At 45.8% G+C, this 7,270-nt stretch overlaps 1 protein-coding gene across 1 annotated transcript in view; it reads right to left on the bottom strand.

Moving 5' to 3' along the window:
• Positions 1-6,207, bottom strand: part of LOC135107046 (autism susceptibility gene 2 protein homolog) — a 194,311-nt gene extending 188,104 nt beyond the window's left edge. The window contains exon 1 of the mRNA XM_064016636.1: positions 6,163-6,207. The gene's annotated coding sequence lies outside the window, so the exon portion shown is untranslated. The remainder of the gene's footprint in view (positions 1-6,162) is intronic.
• Between the last annotated feature and the right edge of the window lie 1,063 nt (positions 6,208-7,270).

Raw genomic sequence — 7,270 nt, forward strand, 5'->3', positions numbered from 1 at the left:
ACCAGTACATCTCTCTCTCTCTCTCTCTCTCTCTCTCTCTCTCTCTCTCTCTCTCTCTCTCTCTCTCTCTCTCTCTCTCTCTCTCTCTCTCTCTCTCTCTCTCTCTCTCTCTCTCTCTCTCTCTGCGTAATAACAGCACACCGCTCCACCAACGTGTTCCCAGCAATATTCCCTGCCAGAAATGAACAAACTTTCTGGTAATGCTGGAAATTAGGGATTAATTATTCATTACTAAAACTCCGGTAAGAGGTGGGATTCTCCTCCTTCCCTAACCCTTTTTTTTTCCCTCCTCTCTCCTCCTCTTTCCTCCTCTTACTCCTCCAGGGACCTGAATATATTACACCCCCACCCCCTCCGGTTCTGTGGTGAACAGCGCGCACACACACACACACACACACGCATATACGTACATACACCTACACGCGCACGCACGCACGCACACACACGAGGGAAAAATTACACAGTAGTAACAATGAAAATAAAAACGACAAGCGCCCCACAAACAAAAACATTATTTATTTAGAGTGTTTACATGAGAGGGATAAAGGGAGGAGGAGGAGGAGGAGGAGGAGGAGGAGGAGGAGGAGGAGGAGGAGGAGGAGGAGGAAGGAGAGAAAAGGGTAAGCCACAATAAAATACAGAAGTGGAAGAGAGAGTGAGAGAGAGAGGAAGTTTAAAGGGAGGGAGTGAAGATTAAAAGTTAATGAGAGAGAGAGAGAGAGAGAGAGAGAGAGAGAGAGAGAGAGAGAGAGAGAGAGAGAGAGAGAGAGAGAGAGAGAGAGAGAGAGAGAGAGAGAGAGAGAGGATGAGTTATTTTTAAAAGAGTGACGTGGAAAAATATTATCATCATCAGAATTAACACACGAGGAGGAGGAGGAGGAGGAGGAGGAGGAGGAGGGATCGAATAAATGAGAATAAAAGAGGGAAGAAAAAACATGGAGGAGGAGGAGGAGGAATCAAAAAAAACATATATAATGACGAAGACAGACACGAAGAAAGAGAAGAACAAGAAGAAGAAGAATAAAAAGAGAACAAGAAGGAAGATTGCAATTATTATGACGACAAAAAAAGAGAAAATAAAAAAAGAAATAAAAGCGTAGAGGAAAAGAAGAACAGAGACGAGAGAAAACAAAGAATCAGAGAAACAGAAGCAAGAAAGAGAGAAAGACAAAAAGAAGATAGGAAAAGAAAATAGAATGAAAACAACGAACAGTCAAACAAACAGTTCACACACACACACACACACACCTGTACACCCACTCACACACACCTGTACACCCACTCACACCACCCATACACCCATAGCCCAGTCTCCTCCAGCCAACCCAGAAGCTGCCACCAAAAAGTTAAGCCAAGTTCAGAGTTTCTAGGATTATATGCAAACTTTTCTCTTTTTGTAAACATATTCAGTCACTTCCCTTCGGCCTCGTCCCTTTACAGGCTTGGAGGAGGAGGAGGAGGAGGAGGAGTAGGAGGAGGAGGAGGAGGAGGAGGAGGAGGAGGAGGAGGAGGAGGAGGAGGAGGAGGAGGAGGAGGAGGGTTAAGGGTACACCAGAAACCTCACACACCACCACCATCACCACCACTAATACTACAACCTCTTCCTCCTTCTCCTCCTCCTCCTCCTCTTCCTCCTCCTCCTCCTCGTCTTCCACCAACACTACTCCTACAGGTAAAGTAAGTACCCTTGACACACCCACCTCTCTCTCTCTCTCTCTCTCTCTCTCTCTCTCTCTCTCTCTCTCTCTCTCTCTCTCTCTCTCTCTCTCTCTCTCTCTCTCTCTCTCTCCCGGATCTGCAGAGCACCACAACTGGCCTCACCACCACGACCACTACCACCACCACCACACCCTCTCCAGCACAGAACACACACACACACACACACACACACAAACAAACAAAAAAGTAGGGAATCTTTTTTTTTTACCTAACGGAGAAGGAAAAGAAAAAGGGAGAGGTTAATATTTCAAGGAGCAGGAGAGAAGAGGAGGAGAGAGAGAGAGAGAGAAGGGGAAGAGAAAGGAACGGGAAGAGAAGGTAAGGGAAGGAGAGGAAAGAAGGAGAGAAGATAAGGAAAGGAAAGAAAAGGAATGAAGGACGGAAGGAAGGAAGGAAGAGGAAATGTGAGAGAGAGAGAGAGAGAGAGAGAGAGAGAGAGAGAGAGAGAGAGAGAGAGAGAGAGAGAGAGAGAGAGAGAGAATGGATCCTGTCTATTTCTGGCAAAAGTTTTCTTCCACCTCTCTCTCTCTCTCTCTCTCTCTCTCTCTCTCTCTCTCTCTCTCTCTCTCTCTCTCTCTCTCTCTCTCTCTCCTACTTATTTCCTCCTTCCTTCCTCCCTCCTCTCGCACGCTTCCCTTACTCCTTTCCTTCACTCTCCTTCCAAAACTTTCGCTTACTTCCTTCCTTTTCCTTAATCCCTTCCTTCCTTCTCTCCTTCTCTCTTCTCCTCTGTTTACTCGGCTCTCTCTTTTTTTAGTCTTTCTTCAATGCCTCTTCTCTTTGTTCTCTTTTTTCTTCTTTTCTTTCCTCAATTTCTTCTTTTTTTCTTTTTATTTGTGTTCCTCCTTCGCTCGTTTTCCTTCGTTGCCTTTCATTTAACGTATTCTAATTTCTTCCTTCCTTCTTTCTTTCCTTCCCTTCCTCCTCTTCCTCTCTCCTTTCACTTTCTGGTCTTCTTTCTTCCTCTTCCTCTTTCATTTATTTTTTTCAACACTTTTCTCTCTCTCTCTCTCTCTCTCTCTCTCTCTCTCTCTCTCTCTCTCTCTCTCTCTCTCTCTCCTCAATTCCTTCCTCCTCCTCCTCCTTCTTCTTCTTTCCTTTCCTCCACTTTTTCGTTCGTCTTCGTTCACCATCTCTTCTTTCCTTCATCATCCCTCTCCTCATCTTCCTCTCTTTCTCTCCCTTTATCCTTCCTCTTTCCTCTTCCCTTCCACGTCTCATTTCTCTCTCCACGTCTTCCTTCACTCTCTCTTCCCTTCCTTTTACGCGCCTAAGTTCCTTCCTTCATTTCCTTCATTTCATTCTTCATCTCCTCTTTACTTCCTTCGTAATCTTCCTTTTCTTCAGCTAACACATTCTCATCTTCCTCTCTTCCTTCCTCCTCCTTCTTCCATGCATTTACACAACCATTTTCCTTCTTCCTCATCTTCATTCACTTTTCCCTTCCTCCCTTTCATAACCTCAAATTCCTTCCCTTCCTTTTTCATCCTTTATCCCTTCCTTCCTTCTTCCTTCCTCTCCTCTCTTACCTCCTTACTCTATCTTCCTTCATTCCCTTGCACTCCCGCACTTTCTGACCTCCTCTCGTTCCTCCTCCCGCTGTTCCCGCCCCTTAGCCACCTCCTCCTCTTAGGGCAAGGTTCTTAAGGCGTAAGAAGTGGAAGCAAACACCTTTACAACACAGGTTCTGCGCCGCCTCCCTGGAACCTGATGAATGTGCCTTCGGGAGGGACGGCCAGGTGGAGGAGGGAGGGAGAGAGCGAAAGGAGAGGGGAAGAAAAGACGAGAGAGAGAGAGAGAGAGAGAGAGAGAGAGAGAGAGAGAGAGAGAGAGAGAGAGAGAGAGAGAGAGAGAGAGAGAGAGAGAGAGAGAGAAAGACGGAAGAAAGGGAGGTTAAGAGAGCGAAGAGGCGAAGGAAGGAAGACAATGAAAGAGGAAAGAACAAGAGGAAGAGATGAGCAGTGAAGAGTAAGCAAAGAAACAAAGGAAAGAAGAAATAGGGAAAGAGAAGAAGAGAAGAGGAAGACGAGAGAATAAGCGGAGAAAATAAAAGAGAGAAAGACACACGGAAAACAGGAAGAGGGGATAAAACACACGATAATGAAGGAAAAAAGACGGAAAGACCTAAAAAAAACAACGAATGAGAGAGAAAAGGAAGACGGTGAAATAACAAGAATGAACCCACGAGAAAGGAAGAGGCGAAGGAGGAAATAAAGGAAGCTACAAGAGGAAGAAGAGGAGTGAGGCAGGAGGGAGGGAAGAGGATGTGGTGAGAGAGAGAGAGAGAGAGAGAGAGAGAGAGAGAGAGAGAGAGAGAGAGAGAGAGAGAGAGAGAGAGAGAGAGAGAGAGAGAGAGAGAGAGAGAGAGAGAAAGCCGTCAAGCTAGGAAGATTTTACATCAAGGTGCCTCCCCATAAGAAGCGTTAGCCTGGAGCTTTGGGGGGAGAGAGAGAGAGAGAGAGAGAGAGAGAGAGAGAGAGAGAGAGAGAGAGAGAGAGAGAGAGAGAGAGAGAGAGAGAGAGAGAGAGAGAGAGGATGGTACGGCACTGTTCGGGGCTGTAAGAAAGGTTGGCGGTACTGAGATGACTGAAAGTAGAAAAAAAGGAAGAAAAGAAGGAGGTAAGAGAAAAATGACAGAGAGAGAGAGAGAGAGAGAGAGAGAGAGAGAGAGAGAGAGAGAGAGAGAGAGTTAACTGAAATATGGCCGCTCAGTGAAAAGTTGAGAGCGAGTTTGTAAAGAGACTCCACTGGGTAAGATTTAAGGGACCCCCATCACTTACCCCTGCGCCCTGGGACCAATACGAGGAGGGGTGGGGAGGGGGGAGAGGAAGGGAACAGCGAACCCTGTCCCCCCCTCCCATCCCTCCACTAACAGCACACACCCTCACGCCACTCGGGAGGCGCAATAGGAAATGTACTCAATAAAGAAACGAAATTGAGGAAATAAAAGAAGGCTGATTTTAAACAATTTGAAAGGAGCGTCTTTTTTTTTATTAAGGTTAGTTTCAGTCGAAGGAAGAGAGAGAGAGAGAGGAGAGGAAGGTAAGAGGGAAGGATGAGTGAGAGGGAGGATGAGTAAGAGGGTAAGAGGCAGGAATATGAGAGAGAAGTAGCAAGTTTGTGAAGGAGTAAGTGGGTATATTAAGGGTTATAGAGGGATGGGGGTCACACGAGGGAGGGACGGGGAGAGGAGAGTAGTAGTAGTAGTAGTAGTAGTAGTAGTAGTAGTAGTAGTAGTGGTAGTAGTAGTAGTAGTAGTAGTGACCCTAACAGACACCACACTAACATTCCTCAGTAAATGTGTTTCGCCTATTACAACAACCACCACCACCACCACCACCAATCACAGCAACACCAACACCTTCACACAAGCTCTCCAACTTGAAAAACCAGCACCACCACCACCGCTACCACCATCACTCACTCACCACCACCACCACCACCACCACCACACCCCTGCGATGTTTATCTTTAAGAGGCTCCACGTTGTTCCGCTCAACAAGATTACGATAGAGCGCCTCGATTTACGATACACGGATTACGTTCCCTCTGGAGGACCCCAAGAGGACCCACAGCCGCTGCCGGTGAGAGAGAGAGAGAGAGAGAGAGAGAGAGAGAGAGAGAGAGAGAGAGAGAGAGAGAGAGAGAGAGAGAGAGAGAGAGAGAGAGAGAGAGAGAGAGAGAGAACCAGGCGCGCCACCTTGTTGAATGGAGGAGGAGGAGGAGGAGGAGGAGGAGGAGGAGGAGGAGGAGGAGGAGGAGGAGGAGGAGGAGGAGGAGGAGGAGGAGGAATACAATGGAATACAAAGGAAAGCCAAACACCAACAGACCTTTTGATCCTTGCAAGGCTGTTTGGTAACTACTTCTAACTAGCTTCAGGGAAGAGAGACGGGACAGCATAGAAGGCTCCTCGCCACCAGCAGAAGGAGGAAGAGGAGGAGGAAGAGGAGGAGAAAACGAAGACGAAGAGGAAGGAGAAAAGAAGAAGAAGAAGAAATAATTAAAGATAAATAAAAAAACAAATAAACATGAGGATGAACAAATCTGATAACAACAACAACAAGATGATGATGATGTTGGCGAAAAATATCGGACAACAACAACAACAACAACAGAAAAAAAAAGAAAAACAAACTAACAAAAAAAAAAACAAGAAAACAAAGAAAAGAACAAGAAGTACCAGGGATACGAGATTAGAGTTGGACTGTAATAGGATCAGACGAATAGACGCGGGATTAGGACGGCTGGAGCAGGATTAGAAGGATGGCAGAAGGATTAAGTGGATAGCAACAGGATAAGTGGATAAGGGTTTGGATTCAAGTTGTTATAAGGATCAGAGGATGTGAGGATATGAAGGAGGATAAAAACAGGAGGAGGAAGAGAGAAGAGAGAGAAAGAGAGAGAAAAGAGAGTAAACAAACACAACGACATTTTCCCACAAACTTGCTTCCATGCTCCTTCTCGCCTCCTCTTCCTCTTCTCCCTTCTTTTCTTCCTCCTCCTTGTCTCCTGTTGCCGTGTCGCGCTTCACTTACCTGAAGAAGGAGAGAAAACAAAGGTCAGTGACTGGGCAGGAGAAGAAGAAAAAAAAAAAAAAGTGAATCAACAGAACTCACACAAATAAACAAACTAACAAATATGGAGGGCTTACACACACACACACACACACACACACACACACACACACACACACACACACACACACACACAGTCCAGGCAAAAGAAAATAATAATAGTAAGTAAAAATAGGTATAAATTGACTGCTAAAATAGGAGGAGGAGGAGGAGGAGGAGGAGGAGGAGGAGGAGGAGGAGGAGGAGGAGGAGAGAAAAGACGCATATTCACTACCTATTCAAACAAAACAAAAATAAACAAAAAATCAATCTCTCTCAATCTCTCTCAATCTCTCTCTCTCTCTCTCTCTCTCTCTCTCTCTCTCTCTCTCTCTCTCTCTCTCTCTTCCACGAGGTGCGATAAAGCCTCCCCCCCCGCTCCTACTACCCCTCAAGGCGCGGCTTTCACTGCCTCGCCTCTTTATGCCTCACCACAATCGTTGCCAAATCAGGCGGAAAACTGACGTCCGCGATGAGGAACGAGCCACGGCAAGGCTCCTAAAAATAAATGAACAGGAGGAGGAGGAGGAGGAGGAGGAGGAGGAGGAGGAGGAGGAGGTAGAAGACAGACAGACGAAGAAAGAGATGATAATAGAGGTGGCAGAAACTGAAGAAGATCAAGGAGAAAAGTGAGGAAGAGGAACAGTGCGATAAAAGAGGAAGAGAAAGAGACTGAAGAAGACACACAGAAGTCAAGAGAAAATTAGTAGGTGGCAGAACAAGCAATAATGAGGAGATAGAGACATGAAGGAAGGAAGGAAAGAAGGAAAGAAAGTCGAATAAAGGACGCAGACGGAGAATGAAGATAATAAGGATGATGATGAGGTAGAGGACAAAGAAGAAAGGTGAAGAAAAGGTGACAAGAATTGGAGAAGAAAAAGAGAATAAATCAAATGACAAAGATAATGAGATAGAAGACAGAGAGGGATGATAATGGA

The sequence above is a fragment of the Scylla paramamosain genome, chromosome 14, assembly GCF_035594125.1.
Source record: "Scylla paramamosain isolate STU-SP2022 chromosome 14, ASM3559412v1, whole genome shotgun sequence".
Classification (NCBI taxonomy): Eukaryota; Metazoa; Arthropoda; class Malacostraca; order Decapoda; family Portunidae; genus Scylla; species Scylla paramamosain.